Source organism: Neolamprologus multifasciatus, chromosome 9 (assembly GCF_963576455.1).
Source record: "Neolamprologus multifasciatus chromosome 9, fNeoMul1.2, whole genome shotgun sequence".
Taxonomy (NCBI): domain Eukaryota; kingdom Metazoa; phylum Chordata; class Actinopteri; order Cichliformes; family Cichlidae; genus Neolamprologus; species Neolamprologus multifasciatus.
This window is the reverse complement of record NC_140447.1, coordinates 2819816-2847500: the sequence shown is the minus strand read 5'-3', so window position 1 is coordinate 2847500 and position 27685 is coordinate 2819816. Positions and strand designations below refer to the sequence as shown.

The window sequence follows — 27685 nt, the reverse complement described above, 5'->3', positions numbered from 1 at the left end:
GGTGAGAAGTGGGCCAAAAACTAAGAAGAGAGACGGAGTCGCGACAGAAAAGCCGATCAGCTGATCATTGATCAGTTTCATGATTGAAGTAGCAGCAAGAAGAGGCAGTCGCTCTATATATCGGTTGTTAAGCTTAACAAACATTCAGAGATGAACTTACACACTTGCTTTACTTCTCTCCGACAGGTCTGGCAGCCACAGCCGCTCTATCACGTGACCACACTGCTCCAACGTGCTACGTTATGAGGCGAGTTACGCCGTGTAGCAATTTTTGTGAGGTGCTTTTTTGATATTTAATGGATCGGATTACATTTTTTATTTCTCTCCGATATCCAATCCAGTAATTTAGGTCAGTATCGGACCGATACCGATACGTAATATCGGATCGGTCCTTCTCTACTCCAAACACTCTCCTTCTGGTTGTCATCTATATAGGTTCCCCCAGTTCTGCAAACTGTTCATTCTCGTTTACGTGCCCCACCCTCCCTCCTTGTTCTCAGTTCTAGCTTTAGTACACGGGGATGTGCCACAGACAGTAGCCGTCTCCAGTCCCTTTCGAGGCCTTCCCAAACCGCAGCTCAATTCATGTCCAAGCATCACCTTTACCCACTAAAACGCTGTCAAACCTCAAATGAGGACGTGGGCCCAGCTACTGAAATGTGTTTGTTCTGCCTGTTGCATGTTAAACTGCAATATGTCATCCATCTGTTATAAGATGCTGAAGGCTGATTACGTGCATGGCTTTGAGTCCATGAGATGCCACAAGAAGAACAGCTCCCATGCAGCACTGCAAGTCACCGTCCTCCTTTTCTCCATCAGTCATTCGTGTCAGCAGCTTGTCTTCCTCTCTCTCCCTGCTCATGTGGTCAGGACACTGATCATTCATCCTCCTCAGTGTGAGGCTGGAAGTCAATACCAGCAGGAATCTCTCTCCCTGCGTGCCCTCTACAAGTGCAAAGACTTTCTCTAAAGGCTTCGTAGCCTCCATACACTCCCATCTGCACCTTTATCTTTAGGGAAGCTCATCATACGTTCCAAGATGAATCACTCTGGTTACCAAGCACATGGAGGAGAAGCTCGAGTGTTATGGCCCCAGGCAGTGGTGCTGTTTGTGTCTTGTGTTGCAGGATTTCATGTGTGGACGTGCAGGACGCCTGGCCAGCATTTAGCAGAACCTTTCAAACCCTGTGATGGTGCCGGTGCCGTCCTCCTTGGTTCCTGTTGACACTACATATGCTCAAAGACACTCAGACATACCTTTGAATACCACAAAACAACGATCTTTTCATTTACTGTCTCAGAAACTTTACACTGAATTATCCATACAAGTTGATCATGTGCATGAAAACAAAAACAATCTAGTTATGTCCTAGTTTTCTCTTCTGTCCTTGCTTCCCTTTTCTTCATCTCTGAGGATGAAGTAAGCATCCATGGACAATAATAATCTCTATCTCATTGGGAAGTACATCTACCGTGTTGATAGTGTGGAACATATCAACACTGCAAACAGCTTCATAGCTTCCCTGCTGCAGCTCCAAGCTGACAATAACAACACAACTGCATATTTATTGACATGTGCAGACATGGATGGCTGAAAGAAATGAGATGGAAGAAATGATGTGTGCAGAGACGGGTGTGTGGATCACACAGACACCTTGCTTTCTGATTTGCTGAAAAAGCATCTCCATGGTATCAGATGAGACGAATTTCAAGCTGTAAAATGTCGAAATGGGACGAAGCTGAAATACTTAGCAGATCCGCTTCACATCATTGTTTTTCATCTTCTACTGGTGGAGAGGAGGGGGAGATCACAGGAACCAAGTATGCCATCATCACTCTGCAGCTAGGGAGGAGTGTAATGATGGAGACAGAAAGAAGACAGCTGGGAGCGCAAGGTTAGGGGAAGAAAAGGAGACCAAGTGAGGAGGATGAATGAACGACTGAGAGCCGTGATGTGAAGGCGGGGCTTTAGCCGATGGGGAGCGAGTGTGCGAGTGTGCAGTTGAGCGTGTGAGTGGTGTACAATATGCTATTAAAAACACTCAAGAAGACCCCAGAACGCCACATATTATATGAAGTGTGTGAGTGTATTACCATCCAGGTGTCTGCTCGCACACACAGTCATTATTCAAGTCTTATTCTGTTTGGATGAATCGTTCTTATGTAGCGCTTTTCTACTCTTCTGAGCACTCAAAGTGCTTTACACAACTTGTGCATTCACACAAGCACATTGTTCTAAGTGCTTTCTAAGTAACATTCACACACATTCATACTCCAATGGATGAGCAATTTGGGGTTAATATCTTGCCCAAGAATATTTGGCCTGAAGAGCCCTCGGTTCAATTACATCAGGAGATCAAGGAATGTTTGATACCATCCAGAGCCTATAAGTGAAGGCTGCACTTTTGAAACGGTGCCGGTGCTTAAACGGTGCTCAAACTGGTGCTTAAAGAATGGAGAACACACACTTTGTCCAAAAACCTCTCATGTTTAACTGTTTCCCACTTTTTCTTTGGTCATTTTAGCCTTTTTGTCCAGGGTGAAGGGAGTATCTGCCATCAAACAAGAAGACAGCTGCATGTAGCTATGATGGTGTTTGCTAGTTCACCTTACATGCATTAATGTAATAACGTGGTTAGCCTACTCAACGTAAATTACACACGAACAACATTAAGCTACTCACGCAGAGAAGAACGGCTGCTGCTGCATCATCATCCTCATCATTTCTGCCACACTGGCAGGGCTAGGGGCCAGGACTCTCCTCTTCGGGTTTTTGGGGGATGTTGATAACTCCGGGTCGATAACAGGCACCACACCTGCAGTAGATGTGCTCGGTGTGAGGTCTCGCAGCAAGCTATCAAATACGGCGCATTTCTCGGCTTTAAAGAAAAAACACTATACGTCGCCAGGTGTTTCATCAGATTTGAGGTGTTACCTCCTTTGACAGCATCACAGTATCAGCTTAAAGCACTTGTTGCAGCTGCTGAGTTTGCATCTTTTGCTGTGAAGTACAGCCAGACTTTTGACTTTTTAATCTGTAGCTCTGCTCTAAAAGAACGTACGTACCTGGACCCGCCTACTATCCTTGGAAAGGTAAAATGATTGGCTAGAATCTAAAGTGTATCACAGCTCAGGAAAATAAAGCACCGAAATGTGTGCTGCTTTTCTGTGTGGTTACTACCGTTTATGTCAGAACCGGTGCCATCATGGCACCGGATACCGGTACCCATCCCTATAAAGGAATGAGGGTTTTCATGAGTTTCTTTGGCCTCGACAGAGTATTTTGAACTCACACAGTCTAAATCATCTTTCAGGGAATTCATTAGCACTGGACAAAGTGTGGAGGTACTAAATCTATATAGTGGATTTTTACTCAGAGAAGCGATTTCTCACTCTGCTTCAAGAATTAAAGGCTTCCTGTCATTTTATGTCTGCTATGTTTTATTAGCGCTTGATATTGTTTTGGGGATATTTTTAGTTCCCAGCTAAACCCTCACGTCTGAAGGAGGTTCTAATTTGGACATTTTGTTACGCTGCAGCACGCAGTGATGATGGCGTGGAGGTATTTCCCCAGCTTCAGGACCACAGCGTGATTCAAACAGGTTTAAAATTAATACCAGATTCAGTTTCCCGGTGTTTGAAATGAGCTTTAAAAGCAGCTTCTCTGCTCACAATAGAAAATACGATTTTTGGCAGTTTGTGATGTCAAGGGGAAAGCAGGGAGGGTAGCTAATGCCAATAATGTTCAGCTACTGACTGTGACAGGTGGAAGATCTGAGCCTGGATGATAGCAGCGAGCGTCTGCTGGCCAGAGCCTCCCAGCTTGTGTGTGCACGCTCATGAATGCAACCGTGTGTGTGGCGTGTGAAGGCTTCGTGGGATTTTAGAGTCGCTCCTGTATTTGAGGCTGACGCCGTTTCCACGACAACACCCCCGGACACGTGTCGCCAACATTTGCCAACTGCTGCAAAGACACATCTGCTACCACGAGGCAGCGGTAACAGTCATTTTGCCGACCACAGTGTGCAAAGTGGCAACCATTCATTCATCAGAGGCTAGAGAAGGACAGCACTGATTTATTACAGCCTGAAGGGCTGCATCCAACGAACTCAGCGCAGCTGCAGCTGCAAGGTGGTGAACTTTGCCACCTCCTGCCTGAACATCTGCTTCAGACATTTGAATTCAGTTCCGTTCAAATCTGCGAGGCCGTCTTTGCTGTAATTAGAGTCACAACACTAAGTAAGAAAGCCAAGTGCTCCTAAGATCTTTGCCAGGAACAGCTCTGAGGGTGCTACAATATTTATATATCATATTTATATCATTACTAATGCAAACACTGCCCAACTACTCTTCTTTATTTCCAGTTTTTTAAAGCAGATAACACAAAAGTGTCACATGATCATTCTGGCTAACATGACTTTCAGTTTTTAAATATGTCCGTGCTGAGACAGCCTCAGGTACTGACATATCTGACAGGTACTGAGAGCAAAGCATGCTGGGATCCTGGCAGAGGTCAAAGTCACTTCTTGCTGACATTATTTTAAAAATGACGTTTGGTGTCAGTTTGTAGCAGAACAGAACTTAGCTTGAAATAATCAAACATGTGACCAGCAGCGCTCTTCTGTTTGCTGTTTCTTGCCCAGTTGCCCCCACACCCTTGTTTTGACCACAGTCAGCTGTTCTGAGCCAGCTGTTTACCTTTGACCTTCAGCACTTTTCTCTCTATCCCCCGAGTCCCCCTCTGAGCACTTTGATCATGTGCCAAGCTGCCATTTGCCAAGCTGCCAAGCATACTGCCGGAGGCCCACCATCACCGCCTGCCCTTGGGTGATGGAATGATGCGCAGGCACAAGCCCCTGACGGGTGTCCTGTTACTGGGGTGAATTCATGAGGACAGCTTAGAGGCTCAGTGGAGCTGAGGTCCATTAGCAAGGTCCTCAGCCAGGGATGCATCTGAGCCATCAGCATCGTATAATCGGTGCCACGCTGCCACGGACCTTGTTGCACATGGCACATGAAAGCAAACCCACAAACCTTAAATAACACAAGCTGCAGTTACATGTTTGCTAGTGTCTACCTGCTCATCTGTCTCACTCTGACACAGCCCCCTCTGGGACAGAGACGGAGGGTGAAGGAGAAGCAGAGGAGGGGAACTGATGATGAGGTGATATTATGATGTAGGAGGAGATGAAGAAGCAGCGGAGAGATCTGAGATGGATGATGCGACAATGCCTGGAAACTTTAAGGTGTATATTTTCCTCTTTGAAACTTAATATTGTTTCTTATATCCCAAACTCTGCGGCTGAACGGCCTGATCCACGCAGCACATGTTGCTTAGCAACTTTCACTTTAACAGAGAGTCAGATGAGGAGCCGTGGCAACAGCGGTGCAAAGCAAGTACGCTCTGGACTAAAACTACACGCTGCTGTTTAGAGTTTCATGTGAAGTCCGTCTGCTTTTGCCCACCTTTGAAGTTTAAAGCATTTTGCATCAGGACATTTATGACAAAGCCTGGATTTTCTCTTACCCATGATGCATTGAGTTTTTCCTTTCCAGTCACCTTTCTCACTCACTATGTATTAACAGACCTCTCTGTATTGAATCATATCTGTTATTAACCTCTGTCTCTCTTCCACAGCATGTCTTTATCCTGTCTTCCTTCTCTCACCCCAACCAATCACAGCAGATGGCCCCGCCCCTCCCTGAGCCTGGTTCTGCTGGAGGTTTCTTCCTGTTAAAAGGGAGTTTTTCCTTCCCACTGTCGCCAAAGTGCTGCTCATAGGGGGTCATATGATTGTTGGGTTTTTCTCTGTATCTATGAAGCGCCTTGAGGCGACTTTTGTTGTGATTTGGCGCTATATAAATAAAACTGAATTGAATTGAATTGAATTACACACACAGATGATGCCAAAGTCCTCAAAGCAAGTCTCATCTCTGGGCTTGTTTGGACATTTTGCCTCAAAAGTAAGGTTAAAAAAGCTTTTTACTTATTCATTCTTCTATAACGACCTTTGGGCTCTTTCAGAGAGTTATTGTGATGCATAATATAAATGTTAAACTTTAATATTTAGTGGCCACAAAAGGATTAGAACTGCATATTGCTGCAGTTGCATTAGGACAAACAGTGGCTGGAGACTGCAGCACAACTACAATTACTGTGTGCACTGAACTGACAATCTCACTGTCATCAGTTACACCTGGCACATTCAGCGTGACTTTGGTGCACCAAGACATGGGCAAAATGGCAATAACATGCCATCTGATAATAATATGGTGATCACTTGGGATAAACCAAGAATACAACCAATTGGTTCCCACCTGAGTCGAATCCACCATTGCCAAAAGATGCATCACACTTGCACTCACCAGCTCAGACTGACTCACACTGATTGCAATGCTCTGACCGTCTGTATTCATAACGTAGAGGACTATTATTTGCAAACCTTCACCAGACAGACCATGAGTGGTTGGAGACAGGTTGCCTCCCACAATGCAACCTGTGCAGTCACCTTGAGATCAAAAGCAGTTGCCCATTTTGTTGACACAGCTACTTGCTGTATGCCAAAGAAATTCCAATGGAATCATCAATGGAAATTTTGTCCAGCTGATGACTGCGTCACCGTTTGGCTGTTTTCACGTGCAGCTGGTATTCTCAGTCACATCTTCGCCCAGCTGCTCCTGTGCTGCGTCACATACATCATAATATTACATATTAATATCAGTCCACCCTCAAAACTCATCTGTTTAAACCTCTGTATGCTCTTAACTTTTATCTGTTATTCTTATTATTGTGTATATTTCCAGTTTTTGTGTTTTTATCTGTTGTACAGTGTCCTTGGGTGCTTTGAAAGGCGCTATTTTTAAATAAAATGTATTATTATTATTAATATTACATAAACACAGGAGAATAATGAGTTTGCAGAGCAGCTGAATTCAAACTGTGACCCAATATGGAAACAGAGAGTTTTGTTTCTCTTAAATGATTAACTTTCTCCTCACGGCATTAAAATGATCTGTGACAAGTTGTCCCTTTGGTGCTGCCATCTTGTCCTTTCCTTGCACACACACTCGCACACACACACACACACACACACACACACACACACACACACACACACACACACACACACACACACACACACACACAGGCAATTAGCTCAAATTTACTAGCACCTGCCTGATCACTGGAAAGGGCCAACAGATGGAAACACTGCAGAGAATGTGTGATTTTTTTATTATAACTAACAAACAGTGAACATGTTGTGACAGACTGGTACCCAACAGATGTATGGGAACACACACACACACACACACACACAGACACACACCCTTACAGTTTAGCTTTAACTCAACAGTCAGGCCAGACAGATGCCACCTTATTAAGCCCCAGCGCTGCAGCTCTCCCTCTTTGTCTCACATATTCAAACTCTCTGTACGTCTTTCATTCGCTCTTTACTTTCCATTCCCGTCAGTTCAGACCATCTAATAACAAGCAGTGAAAACAATAGCACTTTGAAACAGTAGACTGCTGTGCTATATGACTGATAAGCGTCTCCTCACACACATACGTACACCCCGGGGATAGCAGATATGTGTCGCTGCTTCTATGACCTTGAATTGGTTTCATGTCATGTCTGTGCATAATCAGAGCTCCTAACGCCGCTGCGTGCCTTCAGGGAAGCAATGAGGGATTGATGATGAGAATGTGAACGCAGAGCAGAGGTTACTCTTCCACTGATGTCAGCGCAGGGTGATCACAGCTGACGAGACATGGAGATGGTACGGAGGTTTTTAAAAGCCTGACAGGGACAGCAAGCAGGAGAAACAGCAGCGACAGACACAAATGAACATTTCTAGTCTTATTTTAAGGTTTTCCTATCATGGCTCTAACGCAGTGTGAATGCTAATCCACTATAGGGGCAACACTAATAACATGGATGCTAAGAATTAATATTCATAAAAGGCTGTCATGAGAAATAAATAGCTGTATTTCTATAATAGTGCATCAAACAAAAACTGTTCATATTTAAACAGCTTTAAAAACCTCATTTTCATAACATCAGGAACCCTGAGAGAGCAGCGGCTTGGCTGGGATCGTGTAACAACAAGTTCCTGTGTGAGTGAATCAGCACCAAGGACAGAGGCAGAATGGAGGATATGTCAAACTGGCTGTGGAGCGTTGTAGGAGCCTGAGAATGAAACGTTTGCGATGCTACGATGATATAATTGAATTTTTCTCACTAGCCAGCATCTTTTGTGCCTGCACATAGAAAAAAAAAGCCAAGATGGCAAAAATCCTACACATGAGGTTTTAAATGGGGAGATGTCACAGCAGATATATGCGTCTTTACACAGTGTACGGGTCTAGTCTGACCTCTGGGAGCTTTCTTATGTTCTAAAAATGACATAAAAATACAGATTTTTCCATAAATCTAACAAAGACATAATAATCCAAACACACATTCCTTTTTATTTGGCTTGTGAGAACTCTGGTACTCGTGCTGTGACACCCTCCTGATGCTACTGTCACTGAAGCTACAGCTGGGGACGCTCTCAAATACTCCAACTGCAATCTTCCCTTCAGAAACTAACATTTAAATGCAGCACTTGACTGAAGAATAGGGATGGGTACCGGTATCTGGTGCCATTATGGCACCGGTTCTGACATAAACGGTAGTAACCAGACCGAAAAGCAGCGCACATTTTGGTGCTTTAGATTCTAGCCAATCATTTTACGTTTCCGAGGATAGTAGGCGGGTCCAGGTAAGTACGCTCTTTTAGAGCAGAGCTACAGATTAAAAATGCCCAAGGCAAAGCGGTCAAAGTCTGGCTGTACTTCACAGCAAAAGATGCAAACTCAGCAGCTGCAACAAGTGCTTTAAGCTGATACTGTGATGCTGTCAAAGGAGGTAACACCTCAAATCTGATGAAACACCTGGCGACGCATAGTGTTTTTTTAAAAGCCGAGAAATGCTCCGTATTTGATAGCTTGCTGCGAGACCTCACACCGAGCACATCTACTGCGGGTGTGGTGCCTGTTATCGACCCGGAGTTTGCAACATCCCCCAAAAACCCGAAGAGGAGAGTCCTGGCCCCTAGCCCTGCCAGTGTAGCAGAAATGATGAGGATGATGATGCAGCAGCAGCCGTTCTTCTCTGCGTGAGTAGCTTAATGTTGTTCGTGTGTAATTTACGTTGAGTAGGCTAACCACGTTATTACATTAATGCATGTAAGGTGAACTAGCAAACACCATCATAGCTACATGCGGCTGTCTTCTTGTTTGATGGCAGATACTCCCTTCACCCTGGACAAAAAGGCTAAAATGACCAAAGAAAAAGTGGAAAACAGTTAAACATGAGAGGTTTTTGGACAAAGTTTGTGATTTTTCCATTGATTAAGCTGCTTCCAGCCAAGAGTGATACCATATATGCCCCATAGCTGCAGAAAAGGCTAACATTGTTATCTTTTTACAAAAAAACAGCTGAACATGAGAGTTTTTGGACCAATTTTGTGTTCTCCATTCTTTAAGCACCGGTTTGAGCACCGTTTAAGCACCGGCACCGTTTCAAAAGTACCAGTTTGGTACTGGTATCGGATAAAACCTAAACGATACCCATCCCTACTGAAGACAGAGAGATTTAGGGGTGAAGGTCCAAAAGGACATTCCACAGGAAGTGAGCACAGCAGACTGACCTGAAGCTGAAGAGTTTTCATTTGAGAATCAAAAGCCTCTCAGCAATTCGTCACATGATTTAAAATCATATTCAATCATATTCAGAGATGAAACCTCAGTGTTCCTCTGCACACTTTGTAAACACTGATCTCTGGTAGTGATGCTAACGTGAGCCTGCAGTTCATTCAATTACCAATCTCTGTCCAAACACAGTCACCAGAGCAGCTGTGTCGGCCCTGATGTGTTTGCACAGATTGTACTCAGGCAAATTCAATTACGTGCACTCACAACAAATGGTGCTTAAGTGACGGTCATACAGTCGCCAAGAAAAACTGGACGTTGTTTGAGAGGCGCGTGAGTCCGAGCCAACACGAGAGTGCGTTTGAGTAAATATCTGCTGTTTGCTCAGCATCTTAGGTCTTTATTAAACCCACGGGCGTCACACACTGACAGGGCCAAATATAATCAAACAGAATAAACAGTGTGACGCCCACTGCATGAAGTGAAAGACGGAGGCACCGCCCACGCCGATCACCTAAAAACCACAAGTTTAAATTAGCCTGTGACTCGCTGAGCCTCTACGGCCTCCGTGCACTTTTAATGGCCGTCCTGTGTGGAACTGCTAGCAACGAGACACGTCTCATTATGTGGAAAATCACACTGGCCCAGACGATGTCATGCCAGGCAATAAGACGGCCGCGGCGTCTTTCGGCGCAATTTAAACGTCCGCGAGACAATCGGAAACAACGGTGGCCCTTCAGCGATCACGACCACGCTACAGCAAATTGGACAGCTGGCTTTTCAAGCCCGTATCGAACGCTCTGCAAAGTTTTAGTGTGCCCACAGAAGGAGACAGCTAAAATACTTCATCACACAGAAGCAGGCCTCGCTCTTGTCCACTGTTCCCTTCCCTGTCATTAAAATAGTCCCTCTACTAATTACCTATCCGTCTCGTCTTTCACTGGAAAGCCTGCAAATACAGCTGACTCAAAACCAAGATCCGACTGTTAAAGAAACACAAAACAAAAGAAGAGCTGCAGGAGTTTAAATGATTAATCAGCTGTGAAATATTAAGGAGCTATAAATCAGGGTGTAGGGGAGAGGGAGGAGCAAACCTGTAACTTAAACTGAGCGGATGAGCCCTCGGCTAACGGAGGGAGAAAGCGAGGAGAGGAAGGAAGCAGAGAGAGAGAGACTACATGACAAAAAGACAAAATGCAAAGAGGAGGGAGTCAGAAAGGAGAGGCTGACATTTAAGCAAAGGATAATGAGGTGGAGGAGAGGAAGGAGGAGCAAACACAAAGACTGTGACGACAATAAAATGATGCAAAGAACTGAAACTGCGTTTATGTGCATAACAAAACTGTCACGAACATCATGTCAGTATGTTTATCCTGCATCTTCCTCTGATCATTCATAACAAGCTCCTTCAGTCGAGAGCAGGAAATGTCAGAGCGTTTTTAATCCGCCCTCTCAATTACCTCTCACCGCGAGGGCAACAGGAAAAACAAAATTACTTAAAGTGACAGTGTCGCAGATGTGAATGAAGCCATTTACCGTCCCTGCTGCGCTTCCTTCACCGGGTCAGCGCTCATTAAACACAGGAGAGAAACCTATGCTGCTCATAATATAAAGCACAGCTGCACACACACTCCCCGCTGGAAGAACCCACAACCACAACTGGAACCAGGCAGCTGATCAGCTGCTAATGGGTGGGACATAAGAGCCGTGGGGTAATAAAACATAGCTGGGGGCTTAGTGGGGCCTACAGCTCATCCCTGATGATTAGATGACAGATGGAGAACACAGGGAAGCTGGCCATCACATCTGAGGAGGGAAAGTTGAAGCTACTGGGCACAGACGACCCCCACTGGAAAACAAACCCTGTTCATGGCTCAGGGTTAGACTTCTGTGGTACTGATTCAGGTTTCAATCTGCTTCTTCATGTTTTGCTAGAGCACCACGTGAGAAGTCTGACCAGAGTTGTCCCAGAGTTTCTGGGGGTGTTTAGATGCTGCGTTTGGTGGGGGAGTCGAAGTGTAATGATAAATATAATAATGCTAACATAGCAAAAGTAGCTGTACGTACTTAATCATTGCTGAAAGTTCAGTCCAGGCTAACCAGCTTGTGTCATGAGCAGTGTTGGTCAAGTTACTTGAAAAAAGTAATCAGTAACTAATTACTGATTACTTCCCCCAAAAAGTAATCCAGTTACTTTACTGATTACTTATTTTCCAAAGTAATTAATTATTACTTACTTTTTAAAAACACGATTTACAACCTGAATAGGTGATAAAGTGATAGATCTTTCAGCCCAATTCTACTTTTTCTACATAATCATCATACAAAATGTAATCAAATGGAAAAGTCTCTTTTTAAACTTGTTTTATTAGTTTTAATCTTTTAACTTTATGCATCAAACAAAAATTAAATTATATGCAACATTCTCTGACTTGAAGAAATTAGTTTAACATTTAAACCTATTTTCTGCACATTCCAGCACATAATATATATATATATATATGGGGTTAGCATCTTGCCCAAGGATATTTGGCATGCAGCCAGGAGGCAGCCTGGGATTGAACCACCGACCTTCTGATTAGTGGCTGACCTGCTCTGCCACCTGAGCTACCTTCCCCCTAGCATCCTCCTCTGTCAAACCTCTGTACATCCTTCTTCACTGCATCCATTGTCCATCTCAGCCTGTCTCAGTCCGTCTCTGACTTTGTCTCCAGACCACTCAGCTTGAGCTGATATACTCATTTATAATCCTGGTCACTCCTAATAAAAGCCTCAACACTGTCAACTCGGCCTCCTGTCTCCACACATACATCACAGCAGGTCTCGCTATCATCTTGTAAACCTTCGTGTTCACTCTTGCTGCTATCCTTCTGTCACAAATCACCTCTGACACTTATCTCCACCCACTCCACCGCTGCCTACACTTAGAGCCGATCCCGATGTAATCCCAGTCCCTCTTTGAATCCATCTGTCAGTCCTCCCACACACCTCACCACTGTCTCGCTGTCCTCATACGTGTCCTCCACCAGGCTCACATGCTTCACAGCCACTCCCAACTTCCTCATATAATCATGCTGACCTTCTCTATACCTCTCCATCAACACCCTCTTCCCCTTTCCTTCCTCGACACAAAGGTACTGCTGCTCACTGATCATCACCTCTTTACTTTAGCACTTTGTTCTTGAGAACCAGCTCCAGTACCCTTCGTCTCCTCAGACTGTGTTAAACTCTCTGGTTAAAGGTCCATCGCCCTCTCTCCAAGACATGTCCAATCCTCCACAGCTATGTCATCAGGACCAATCACGTTCCACTCTTCACAGCTGCACGTCCTCCTTATTATTCCTCAGTACTTCCATCCTCTCTCTCCTTCATTTCCTTCATTCCTCAGGTGCTCACAGTATTTCTTCCACCTTCTCAGCACATGTTGGAAAATTAGCTAAGCTGCCTCATTTGGTTTTATTTTCCAATTCTGGGCAACACCCTGAGCTTGCAACAAGCTGATCTGCAGCTTTATCCCCCACACGATGCATTTACATTCCCTGTAAATATAGTGTTTCAGGAAATCCTATTTAATGGTGTTCTTCTCATATTGAAGAGAGAAATCTGCAGCTAGAGGAGCAGCTTGTGGTTCATGTTTCCAGTCTAATGTTACAGCGAGACGCAAATGTTTGCTCCAATTAAATATAATGTTTATAATCTATATTCATGACGTGGATTTCCTATGTTACCATCCAACAGTGGATCTGTTCTGTTTGTCGTGTGCACTTTGTTTCCCGTGAACATTCAAACAAAGTGACGCGTACATTAAAAAGTAAGTAAGTAAAACTTTATTTATACAGCACCTTTCAAGATAAAAATCACAAAGTGCTTCACAGAAGCTAAAACCTAAAAATCAAAATCAACCAAAAGCAAGTTTAAAAAGATGAGTTTTTAGCTGTTTTTTAAAAGCGACCACTGAGTCCACAGATCTCAGGCTCAAAGGGAGACAGTTCCACAATCTGGGGCCACAGTTTTCACGCCTTTTGTTTTCAGCCTCGTGTGTTGGACAACCAGCAAGCCCTGGTCACATGACCTCAGGGACCTGCTGGGAATGTATGGATGTAAAAGTTCACTTATTTATGTTGGTGCTTGTCCATGCAGAGCCCTGAAAGTAAAGGTCAAAACCTTAAACTGGATTCTGAATTTAACGGGGAGCCGGTGCAGCTGGATCAGCAGGGGTGTGACGTGGGAAGCTTTGCAGCAGCGTTCTGAACAACTTTCAGACGTTCCAAAGAGGCTTTACATAAACAAGTAAACAAAGAATTACAATAGTCCAGACAAGATGAAACAAATGCATGAATGACAATTTCTAATATGAGCGCGATACAATGGGACTCAGCTTAGCAATGTTTCTCAAGTGATAAAAACAGGAACGAACCAAAGATTTTACATGGGCATCCAAAGTCAGAGCTGAGTCAATACTAACACCAAGGCTCCTGATAGACGGTTTAGCAAATGTAGCAAGTGGACCCAAGTTTTCCATAACACTAGGTACAAACAAGAACTTCAGTCTTCTCCTCATTTAGTTGAAGAAAGTTTCCAGCCATCCAACATCTAATGGAGTCTATGCACTTATGATTAACTTATATAAAAAGGTTTGTGTGGGAACAATAACTCGGTGGCTCAGATACGTAAAGGTTTGTTCATTTTCCTCACACTGACAGTTTATTTTACACTATTTACTTCTTACAAAGATCAGTGTGTGTTTTTCCATATAAATCACCTTAATCTCAAATATATTGTTTGTGTCTTTTAATCATTACCAGCACAGCAAAGGGTCAATACTGAAAGCTAAAATGTCATGAATCGCTGTGTGGCAGGCAGGCAAGCAGGAGTGGTGGACCCAAAATGCAGAACTCAGACACGGAAGTGAAACTTAAAGCGCAGCTTTATTGCTGGGAAAAACCTCGTAGTAACTAACTCAACAAAAGACAAACAAAAGTCTGAACAGAGGAACCGAGGACTGAAATACTGGAAAAGAAACACTAAACTGGAGCAGGAGACTAAACACTAGGAACATAGATGCAGAACACACATCTAGTAGAGGTAAGAGGATGAACAGACGTTAACGACGCGACACCGAGTAGGGGAAGACACAGACACTAAATACACATAGCAGCAATCAAGGGAATGGCACACAGCTGGAACTAATGGGCATAACGAGACACAGACCTACAAAGTAAAACAGGAAACACACAGACAAAACTCGAGGACCCGTACAGAGCACAGAGGGAGACACAGGTAGTGAAAATAAACACGACAACCAAACCCCAAGAACTAGAAAATAAACTCAAAGCGCTGGGTCACCCAGGACCATGACACAAAAAGAGAGAGAGTTGGCTAACAGGGATTATATGTGTACAATTAATATTTACTGTAATAGTAAGTGCACTGGCATGTGTACCACATGACACATTTATGTGATACAAATGTGATTAACAGCTTTTCTTTCTCACAAAAATCACCAAATATAGAACCAAATTGTAGCTGCTGGTAAAAGTAGCAGAAACTTCATGCCTCATTAAGATCTATTGCACCTCTGTGACTGCACAGCACCTGTGTCCAGCAGGAACTGGGCCAGATCCAGGACTTGAGTGGATTCGTACAGCTGATTAACAGCAGCTTCAGTTGTGTAACTAAACAGCTCCTCTTGGCTTCACTAAAGTAGCAGCAGATCCAGAACATGTGCCGACTGACCGGTGTGCTCTGACCTCCCTGTTACTCCTCTCTAAGGCAGGGCATCATAACTGCAGCAGCAGGAACGTCTTCACACAGCAAAGCATATTCAGATGAATTTCAGCTGGTACACGTGGCTCGCCTGGAAGCAATTTAGCATTAAATAAATCTCACGACGTGCTCAGGAGGGAGTGACTCGTGCTGCTTTGGTACCATTAACATAGTGTCAGAGAGACAGCCAGGATCGATGGGACTGCGTTCAAGATAAGAGATGGAGCAATGCGACCTCAAACCCAACTGTTGGAGCCAAGCATGCAAAACCCCAGAGAAAAGAAAAGTTTCAGCTGTAAAATAATCATATTGAGAGTGCCAGACTACTTATTTACGCCCACAGAGCTGTCAAACACCAACAAACACACAAAACTGTTTACAACACGTCTCCTTTCTACAGAGCAGTTTTCTGCCCTCGTTTCAGTCTTGGCCGTTGTTCCCTTTGGACCTTATTAAATTTAACGCAGCAAACATCACAACAGCTGGACAGGCCATCAATTAGAAAGGGGGGGGGGCTTTAAAAGCTGATGACAACGAAGAAACTACTGAAGTAAAAGACGTGTCATCTGTTATTTATGCAGCACACTCAGGATGCACGCAGGTGCCTGTTGTTGATAGATTTGATATCCATGGATTAAAAAAGGCCACATTTAGAGCCGGTCATAGGCTTGTGGTTATTACAGAGGTATGAACACCACAGCAGGCTGCTGATAGCTCACAGATGGACACTTGACGGGCTGGAGGGCTTTTGTCCTCCTGGTCTGGCAGCCTGTGTGCACATCACAGTATGTGTCGAGTCAGACGGGAAAGCCGGATGGAGGAAGTCCCTCCAGAGCTGGTGATGGATCAGTGCGAGTTCTCGACCATCTCCTGTTCTCCGGTGTCGGCCCATTACAGAGAGATCTATAGAAAGCTGCCATCCACAATGAATGGAGCGGCTCTGCAGCCTATTAATTAAGCCGGTGTTTATGGGGCTCTGGTGGCAGCCATATTAAACGCCAGCCCAATGCTATCCATCAGCATAGTGTTTAATGACACTCAATTAACTGAATGTTTAACACAAACATCGTTTCCAACACACCTCGCGTACGTCTCCTTAGGAACCAGAGCTCTTCTTGGTCTTCAGTTGACCGAACAGATTTTCAGTGGGACTCAAGTCTTTGCGTCGTGTAAGCGTCAGCAGAGTCTCTGTCACCAGAGGACCCACTTCCACACTCAAATCTTTCTCTTGCTGCTTTTGCTAGATTCGGTCTGCACCTTGTGGCTCTTTGAATTGAATCTCTTTGAAACGTAAAATTTTATATTATTTTGTAAGGATTCAGCTTATTAATCTGTGACAATTGTATGCAGCGATTGTAATCCGATTACTTTTTTCAAGTAGCGAGTAAAGTAAGGGATTACTATTGCAAAAACGGTAATTAGATTACCGTTACTTCCCCGTAGGAACGCTGCGTTACTGCGTTACTAAAACCGTGATTTTTTTGCGAGAATGTCTCATGACAGTGACGTAAGCGAGTGCGACGTTCATGGCAACAGCTGTGTGCAGATCAACAATGGATCATATATCGAGTGCAGAGAGAGTATGAGCGTGCATTATGTAGAAAAAGTAGAATTGGGCTGAAAGATCTATCGCTTTATCACCTATTCAGGTTGTAAATCGTGTTTTTAAAGAGTAACTAAGTAACTAAGTAATTAATTACTTTTGAAAATAAGTAATTAGTAAAGTAACGGGATTACTTTTTTGGGGGGAAGTAATCAGTAATTAGTTACTGATTACTTTTTTCAAGTAACTTGACCAACACTGATTGTGAACCATCAGCAGTGCTCAGAAAGGGGCTGCTTAGCCTTTTATCTTATTCCTACTAATAAAAATCTCTGTTTTCTTTTGAAAATGAAACAGAGAATGGTTTTCCTCTCAAAAACTAAGATTAAGACAAACATTTTAACAATTACGTGAACATCTGAATATTATCTCTAAATGTTAGGAGATCAGATCTGCTTGAAAACTCTCTTTCCATTGAATCATTTAATTTGTTTTATCTACTATATAGTATGAAGTGTGGTGATTTACCGGTTCATACTGATGCAGAAGTGTTGGTGTGTTGGATCCATCCCGAGCAGGCCCCGCCGCATGCCTCTGAGAACGGTGAGATTAAGCCGCTCTGAACGAGGCCTTATCACACGGTCCACAATGTAATCTCATTTCCTCTTTTCTAAGACGCATCAGATAAAATCGTTACCGACGCTGCAGCCATGAATTAAACCTGTCCTGATTACTACACAATCTGGGACTCGCTGTGCACCAAGCAGGCAGAGAGAATTTTATCCACTGGATTGGCACATCATCCAGCGCTTCTGTTGACATGCCCTTTCCCCGTGACCTTTCTGCCAGCGATGGCTTTGATTGAGTACAGGCGGCTTCAAAGTGGAAATCTCACTGAGGATGGCCTGTCAGAGATTTCATCCACAGCCCACCTGCATGTTAATTTAACCTTGGTTAAACTTTGTGTGCCTGAACTTCCAGGACGCGATGTTTTAGACATTCATGGCTTTCAAAATGAACCAGTGGCACACTTCTCATGTTGGATCTTAGATTTCCATTTTAACCTTAGTGTCGTGGCCTCTAGCTTCTCTGGATGTTCCTCATCGCCAGGGCGGAGTCAAGCTCTGGTTCCCGCCTCTGTCCTCACCTGTGTTACTCACCTGCTGCTCATGATCACCTCTGGCCTATTTAAGATCTCGGCGGAGCGTGGCTCGTTGCCGGGTCATTGTGCTAACCCCGGCTCGCCTGTGTTACCTTGTGCTCGTTTCAAACGTTGCATTATCTCTTTTGTGCAGACCTCCCTGGACCTCGTCCCTGTGGACCTCGTTTGGATGAGTGTGAGCGTGAGTGAGCCACTCTCATGGATTCGATTTTGTGGAGTGCTATGTGAAGAGGAGTGTGGACGTTTCCTCGCCCGGGACCTTCTCTTGGATACCCTGGAGCCCGTGTCCACCTGTCACTGTATGTATGTATGTATCTCACCTGGTGTCTGCTGTAAATAAAAGTCCTGCACCAGTAAAATCTGACAGTTTGTGTTACTCCCCTGATGTTCCTGGTTTCTTTTGTGTTTCCCTCCACGTCTCTGTGTGAGTAGTTCTCTGTCACTTTAATTTGATTACCTGATTGATTTGATTTGATTACCTCACAGCTGGGAAAGGCTCCTGTCTTCCTGAGCATCAGTGTGGAGATCCACTTACCACAGATCACTTTTAATATACATTTCACTCGCTGGGCCCACGTCCTTATTTGAGGTTTGACAGCGTTTTAGTGGGTGTCCTACCATGGAAGCACAGCATGAGTAGAGCTCTCTTTTTTCCTCTTGTACTTTCCCATTGTAGTGTATATTTCAGTGTTTTTCTGTAACGCTACCGATCTCCGACTTGTATCCCCATGTGATGTCTGTGTTGTGTGTGGTCGGGGGGGGGGTCCCATTTCACTGCAGGGCAACCTGCATGTGGCAAATAAAGCTTTGATTGATTGATTGATTGATTGATTAAAGGTGAATGCTTGGACATGAATTGAGCTGTGGTTTGGGGAAGGCCTCGAAGAGGCTCCCGGGCCTGGCAGATCCCCGTGTACTAAACAGAAGTGAAGAAGTTAAGAAGAGGATGGGGCATGTAAACGAGAAGGAACAGCTTGTAGAACTGGGGGAACCTCTGTAGATGAGAACTGGAAGGAGCGTGTTTGGAGGTGGTCCTGCTCCTGAAATTCCAATCATCTTTTTGGACACACAGTTCTGCGTATACATGTTAAAGTTGTTTTAGTCGTTATGTGAAAGAACTGCATGCATTTATTTTTTGTTCCTGTCAACAATTTCTAACTAATTAAAGACAGTCGGTGGTTTACATTAGGAGATGGAAGCAGGGTGAGGAAGACACAAAAATTGTGACAAGGAGGAAAAATCTAAGTTAGGGAAGAAGAGAGTGTCAGGAAGGAGGAATTAAAAAGCAAACCGAGAGAGAGAGCAGCAGAGGAAGGAAGAAGAAAAATAGATTTGTAAGAAGGACTGCAGGCACACCACAGTTACAGATAAAGAAGAGAAGGTGAGATAAAAGCATCCGAAAGAGTCCACAAGAGGCAGAAAACAAAATCTGCATAAAGGGTAAAAAGAGAAACAGTGAGGAGGGCAGCATGAAAAAGTAGAGGCGCTGCTCCCACTGAGCTCAGGACAACACACAGACTTTATTCATGCAGGCAGGGTTGTGCAAACAAGCCTTTTCTTCTGTAGCAGCAACCGCAGCGTCCCACACATCTGTTTGCTGTCATGCCCAAACACTGCATCACCATTGGATGCTGAGCAGACATGTGCCCAACATGCAAACCACAAAGAGAGCGTGCACAAAGACGAAGCCGGGCAGAGAAGAAGACGGCAAACGAGAGAGCAGAGAATGACAGATAAGTTCATACCAATTGAATGATATAGGAGTGTTAATGGCCTTCCTAATTATAACCAGGCCTGCCATTAGCAGATGCTGGCTGACAATCTGCTACAGTTAGATAAATGGCCGCTCTGCGAGGATGTGGAGGGCCGTCAGTGGCTTTACAGCACGTAGGCAGCGATGTGTCTGGAGGGATATCATCTGGGACTGGCAGCATACAAACACATTTCCTTCACTCTCATTTCAGATGCATCTGAAATGAGAGTCAGCGTGAATGTGCACGCTGTTATCACACCCCAGAGTACACGGCGGTCTCAGGTGCCCCGATCCTAATGTCATTACCTCTATCTCAGCATGGCCTCATCATAACACTGTTTAAAGGCCACAGCAAGGTCAGCAGTGACAGAGCGCGCCTGTCCCGTTCTCCGTCTCTGTCTTCGGTTAAATTAGCACCCTCAAACCAAGATGGATTATAAATCCGTTTCTGCTAGGACACCACACGCCGCCGCACCGATCATTAGCCTCGGTCTTCCTCGTAGAAAGTTAAAGGTGCCCCGCTCCTTGGCTGTCTCTGCTTTCACACCTGTTCGCTCTTAATGGCTGCACAGACAACAATGAAAAAGGATCAGTGAGAAGGAGGAAAAGGTTGGGAAGCGTTCACGCTGCTGTAGGCTACGACCATTAAACCAAGACACGACCACAGCTGACACAGGAACGAGTCCCGTGATCTACTCTGACGCGTCCTGGATGCACGTGTTTCACGCTGGTCTGCCGCGCAACCAGTACGCTGCTGTAGGTGCCGCAGGTTCTCTTGCTTGACCAGCGATTATCTTCCACGCTTTTCGATCGAAGGCGATGGTTCTTGCCTGCTCGAAGTCGAAGGGCCTTCAAATCATCCTGGATTTGTTTCATCCATGTCTTCTTTGGTGCATTTCGATGCACCCTCCAATCGGTGGGGCGGGTCAACCCGAGTAGGCCATGGGGATAGCGGCTCGGGTCCATTCGACAAATGTGGCCAAACCAACGGAGTTGGCGCTGGATTAGGTCGCTGATCGTCAGTTGGCTGCCGCAGCTGGTGAGGATGGTGTCATTTGAATGACGGTCGCGAAGGAAAACGCCGAGAACGCATCTAAGGCAATGCATTTGGAAAACTTCGAGTTTGCTCAGGTCGTGTTTGAGCATTGTCCACGTCTCCTCGCCGTAAAGTAGAATGGGCAGGATCAGGGTTCGGTAAAGGCGGATCTTTGTCGCCAATGAGATGTTGTTCTTCTTCCAGACGCACCAGCGCAGGGAAGCGAATGTTGCCGCTGCCTGCCCAATTCTGGAGCGTATCTCCACTGATGATGCCACTTTCTTCTCCTCGACGAGGGACCCCAGATATTTAAATTGTTGGATCTGCACACGATTGCTGGTGAGCCGTCGGTGGTCAGGACTTTGGTCTTCTCGGCGTTAACCTTGAGGCCGTACGGTTTGGAGTGCCGGGCGATGTCATAGAGGATGTGAGCATGGTACAAGCTACTCATCAGCTCTTGAATATGCACAAGTGTTCCTCAGGTACCAGTATGTTCACTGCATATGTGTGGTCATGTACACTCGCGTCACCTTGAGGGCCGAGAGCCGGATTAGCACAAACCCACCAGACGTAGTCTCAACAGCTGGGAAGGATGCATATGGACGCTCACACAAACGTGGAGTCTGCAGCTCCATGTAAGAGCCACAGGAAATGTGCTGCAAACTATAGAAGCTAAAAAAGGGTCCGTGAAAAACAAGCCTCATGAATATATACCGAACATTATCTCGAGTCTTGAAGGACTTTTGTATGAATTTTCATGAATATCTTTGATGATAAATCGTCTTACACAATCACAAAGAAGATAACAAGAGAGATATCAAGATTTTGTCCATAAATTATGTATATTAGTGTTCATGACCTTTACATTTAATGTGATTTCCTTTCAGATTTACTGAGCGTACTAGTCAAAAAAATGCATGCATAATATTTTCAGTCATACTGTAAATCCTAACTTTGGCTTTGGAGGGTTGACTTCAGAGGACCTCCGAAGCCGGCCTTCGCGGTCTACGTGGGCCGGGTCCTTCAAAGACCGAGAAGTCTGGAAGTGCGAAGCTGTGAAATGGACGGTCTAGCCTTCTGATTAGCGTCACCGCTGTGTCGGTGGATCTCAGCCAAACTGATTTACTCCGGAACAAATAAAACAACAAAAAAAGGCAAACAATTACATTTTTAAGTTATCTGAGTGACTTATATATCATGTTTAAACTGAGTAGCGAAAGAGCGGGGTCTGAAAACGATGAAGCCGGGAGTCCGCTGCTCTCGCCGGCTGGAGTGACCATTGAACCCCCCCGGCTTGCTATCGAGCTGGTGGGTAACAGACGTCTCCGAAAACGTCGGCACACTTTTGCAAATATGCGATGTCTTGATAAACCGAGCAGATATTTGATGTTTACACAGCTACTTTCTCACCTGAAAATATGTTAAAAGTTTATTTTGTGACCCAGAAAGATTAATAAGAGTAATTTTAAAACTTAGTAGTGGCCGCCATTGTTGGCAGCTGAAATTTGGCTGGGCCGCGCTATGAATTCTGGGATATGGTGTGCCACGAAGGACACACCCGACCCATCCTTCAAATTCGGGAAAATGAAGGACGCATTTGAAGGAGTCGATGAATTGGGACAGCCTTCGTCGCCTGGCTGTGACGTAATCGGCCTTTAAATGCGGCCTCCGGAGGATGCAACTGACGTTTTGGGACACAGCTACTATCTTCTTCATATCCCTGTATCTACAGGTGCAAAGCAACACCAGAGTGCCGACTCATCCCAAAGACCCGGTGCTGTACCTGCTGTTCCAGGACCACGTTCAGCTGTTTGGCAGCTAGCGTGGGGGACAGGGCAGCGGGTTGGATTGTCTGTCGAAGCGACTGTGTGTTCATTCCCAGTGTGGAGCGTGAGAGACAAAATAAACATCATTACTCTCAACTCAGGCTCAGTGACACGTAGCCAGCGAGTGTATAATTTCCTGTGAGAGCGTGTGTGTGTTTGTGTGGGTGAGGTTGAAGTCTAGTTTCAAATAGATTAAGGAGTGAGCAGGTGACAGGTGTGACTGACAGATGGAGGGAGGGAGAGCGAGCGAGGATGCTGCTTTCCAAAAGTCCGGCCAAATCTTTTTCAGATGGAGAAGAAAAACGATTTGTCTCAATGACAGAAGAAAATGGAGAAGCAGTCGCATTATTTTCCTAAATGGGACTTTTTATTTTAATCAAACTAATTCTTATTTACTTGAAATGCAGAAAAGCTTCTGTTTGTGAAAACAAGAGGGAAGGATTGTTAACAAAGACACATTCGATTATATTCACGTGGAAAGAAGCATTTAAGCCCACATCACAATAAACTGGTTACAAAAGACTGAACGAGAGTGAGTGTGGTAAACAGTGTGGAGGGTTTCAGCTCACTCCTGTCATTACTGCTGACCGCAAGAGTCACCCAATCCTGTGGGAAGCAAAACAAACAAGTGTGTTCATGAAGTCGGACAATAACTTTCCATCACTCTGGTTGCAACAGTGATCTGAGTGTACGCTGAACATGCTGCTGGTTAACCTGTCAGCTGAGGCTCAGCCTGAGCTGCTGACTACAGATTTCTGAGGAAGCACACGGCACATCACAGACCAGTAACATGTTTTTAACCCGTTATCACCCAAGTGTCACACAGGCCGCCGGACTTACTGTTTAATTCCTGCTAAAGTTCTCTTTAGCTTAAAAAGCTTAAAACACGGTGAAAGGTGGAGCAGGTTTGTCTGCGCATGTTTAGACAGCAGTAATCTGTGAATGCTGTAGGCTACAGTGGTAAAGCCAGTCTTGTGGTGTGTACCACACACTGCAACAGAGTGAAGGAGTGCTCGATGCAGCAGTAAGAAACGTTCTGCCCGTCCTTTAACCCTTTAAGACCTACCATAGAACCAAGTCCGCCAGAGCTTATATTATATGTTTACATGCTGTGGAGCCATTTTTGGGAGCATTTCAAGTTGCTATACATCAATACAACCATTATAGCCTAAACTTTAATAATATGTCTGCATTAAGTGCATAGTAATTACATAAATTGCAAAAAAGTGCAATAAACTACAAAAAAATTGAAAATCGTTTTTGTTTTTTTAACATATATTTCTAGTTAGAGAAATTTAAGAGGCTTATCCCTCAAAACTGTAAATACAAAAAAGTTTCACAAAATAGTTTCCCACCACAGGAAATTTATTTTGAGTGTCTTCATAGTTTTCTTTTTTAAATACACCAATTTTTATATACTGCAGGAAAAACAAAAATAAATATTATAATGCAAATTTGCAAAAAAGCAGCATATGCATCAAAATAAACTATTTCCAGCAGTGCAATATGAGTCCTAAGCATCCCAGAAACAACACAGAAAGTCATAAAGTCAAACATAACTTTTAAAAACACCAGTATAGGCTCATGAGGCCCTGATGGTAAAAAAACCCCCCTACATTTCTGCGAAATGACGTCACTTCTGGTTTCGGGGAGGTCATGGCGGACATGCTGATGTTTATTCCAACCTAGGAAGTGTTACAAACAGCTGATCGGATCGGCAAAGCGTGTTTCTGGAATATTATGTTTTTGTTGCTACAAGTGCTTTTTATGCAGTTTTTGCAAAGTTATATGTGGAAGGAAACTGTGACCGAGGACAAGCTGATGGCATAAGATGTAAGTACAACTCCTCCGGTTTCATATGCAAAAAAATTATTGCGCTAGCTCACGTGGTTGCAGAGCTACCAGGATTTAAAAATAGTTACGCAAAACAGAGCGTGCCCGCTCTGACCGGCTTTAAAGGGTTAATCTGTGGACCTTCACACTGAACTGTGACCGAACAAACATTTCATTTAAATTGAAGTCATTTTTTTAAATTTGTGTTTAATTCCCAGTTTTCACAAAAAAGCATTTAACAGATTTAATATAAGAGAACTTCAAGGAACTTTATGTCATTAAGAAAATAGGAAGCAGAAAAAAACATCTGAAAACAGATAAGAGAGAATTACAGAGGAGCCGACACTACAGCAGACAACTGAAGATACAAGGCTAGCACTCATTTAGCAATCCAGTGGTTCATAAACATGACTTCAGTGTTTCATAATTAAAGAGATAAGATAAGACTTTATCGATCCCACAACGGGGAAATTTTTACGTCACCTCAGCTCAGGTATCAGAAGGAAATACAAAAATACAAATAAGTACAATCAATGAAAAAAGTAAGATAATACACTATATACAATGGTAGCATACACAGTATGTGATTATGGATATGGTTGGAAATATGGAAGCCATAAACTATATAGCTTGATATAGCTATTGTACCACTACTATTCCTATTTATAGACACGTACACGACATGTAAATATCTCAAAATCACATATAGACCACCTGATAATGAAAACAGTCAGTGGCCTCGAATTGTTTCATGAGCTGAATGAAGACGAGCTAATAAGCAACAGGAGAGGAACACCTAGACTGTTTCTCTCTCTGAAGTGTTTCAGACACACACCTTCAGCCTCTGTAATTAGGCATTATTGTCCTACACACACACACACACACACACACACACACACACACACACACACAGCTGTGTGTTTGTCAAAAAGCCAGGTACTGTAGGTGTGATTAGAACAAACAAATATTAGCAGCAGAAAACCAAAGTAAACACAAAAAGATCATTTCATTTATTAAAGCTCGTTAGCTCCTGCATTCTGCAAACACTGGCCAAAGTGTAGCTAAACCCATTTTTGCCTACATTTTGGACCGTGTTTGCAGGATGCAGGAGCTAACGAGCTGATTGGAGACCAAAACAGCCAATTTTTGCATCTGATTCTGTGATTGGTTGGTTTTGTGGTACATTTATAACGGTGTACAGAGAGCTGAGCGTGCACGACATGTTGTGACACACTGCAGATGTCTGTGAGCACACAGCAGAGAGCTGAGCGAGAGTTATTGTGTGTGTGGATAATAGCAAACACTGACACACATGTTTGCATGCAGCAATGAATTTTGTTCACTCAAAATAACTTTCTCCTCAAAATGCAACATTTGCATTTCTTCTTAGGTTTTAGGTTTGGATAGTTTTTCCCTTAATAAATGAAACCTGCATTTTGTACAGCAAATACTTTCTTCCCCATCATTGTACACCCCACCTACACGTTTCTTTGTTTGTGCGTTGAACCCTTTATAGGAAGTTGTGCATTCGGCACATTGAACTTCCACAGATAACAAGAATCCTCACATCAACTTCAGCAAAGCTCTTCAGTGAAAAGTTCTTCACTGCTGATAATAAACCACGAGGGCTTTTTTCCCTCCATGGAGATGTGCCTGTCTGCTTTCATTTTCTACTGAGCACACGGACCTGTGCCAGCTGCTCCTGGCCCACAGCGGAGATGCATCAGACAGTCTGCACAGCTTCATTCATCACGGGGTTATGACACAGCTCTCGGGAGGACACGGAGGGTAAGCAAAAGGGCTAATGTTATATACGTCAACGGGTCTTTGTTGTGCATCAAAGCTGTGAGATGCCGATCGATACAAAAGGCCATCGGACCATTTCTCATTTTGCAGGCAGAGCAAATAAACCGAGCAGCAGACACTTCATGTTGTGTGCCGGCTGACAGTCACACTCAAAAAAATAACTCTTTGAATGAACATAAAAAAATCAAAGAATTTCCACATAATTAAATTGCTTTATTTTAGCATTATGCAATTCTGTTATTCCATCTTAATGTACTTGAGTTGGACCAACTTAATTAATTAATGATGAATCAACTGTTTTACTACAGTTGTGTCCAACTTAATTTAATTGATTTGATCCAACCCATGCAAATGACGTTAGTGCAACAAAATCTGCTTATTCGTGATAGAAATCCATTTATTTTAAGTTCGCGTTACTGTAATCTGATTACTTTTTTTCAAGTAACGAGTAAAGTAAGGGATTACTATTGCAAAAACGGTAATTAGATTACCGTTACTTTCCCGTAGGAACGCTGCGTTACTGCGTTACTAAAACCGTGATTTTTTTGCGAGAATGTCTCATGACAGTGACGTAAGCGAGTGCGACGTTCGTGACAACAGCTGTGTGCAGATCAACAATGGATCATATATCGAGTGCAGAGAGAGTATGAGCGTGCAGCGTTTAAAGCGTGGAAGTACTGACCTTACTTTGAGTTTGATTCCATAAAAAGTGACAAAAACATTAGTGTCCGTTGTGCGTGGGAAGAAAACTTCTTTTTACAGCGAAAAAACCCCTAAACTTCCAAACAAGCACCGAGTAGCTACGACGTAATGGGAAACTCACAGAGAAACTCGCGGATTCTTCCACTGACCGCTGCACACCTGCACCAGGGTAACCCTCCGCCTACCCCACTCCTGCTTTACAGGTGAAAATAGAGCAAAAGGACCGCTAGTCTGTGACTTTATTTATTTTCTGCTGTGTTTTACTTGCATCTATTTGAAAACACAAAAAATATTTTATTTTATGTGCTGGAATGTGCAGAAAATAGGTTTAAATGTTAAACTAATTTCTTCAAGTCAGAGAATGTTGCATATAATTTAATTTTTGTTTGATGCATAAAGTTAAAAGATTAAAACTAATAAAACAAGTTTTAAAAAGAGACTTTTCCATTTGATTACATTTTGTATGATGATTATGTAGAAAAAGTAGAATTGGGCTGAAAGATCTATCACTTTATCACCTATTCAGGTTGTAAATCGTGTTTTTAAAAAGTAACTAAGTAACTA

The 27685-nt window shown here is 43.8% G+C and overlaps 1 protein-coding gene and 1 long non-coding RNA gene across 3 annotated transcripts in view; both read right to left on the bottom strand.

Moving 5' to 3' along the window:
* Positions 1 to 27685, bottom strand: part of kcnh2b (potassium voltage-gated channel, subfamily H (eag-related), member 2b) — a 299962-nt gene that overhangs the window by 212897 nt on the left and 59380 nt on the right. The window lies entirely within an intron of this gene.
* Positions 6763 to 27395, bottom strand: LOC146510778 (uncharacterized). The gene is made up of 2 exons (XR_014876085.1): positions 13859 to 27395; positions 6763 to 13805 (listed from the first exon to the last, which is right to left on the bottom strand). It is a non-coding gene; the product is annotated as an uncharacterized LOC146510778 (long non-coding RNA).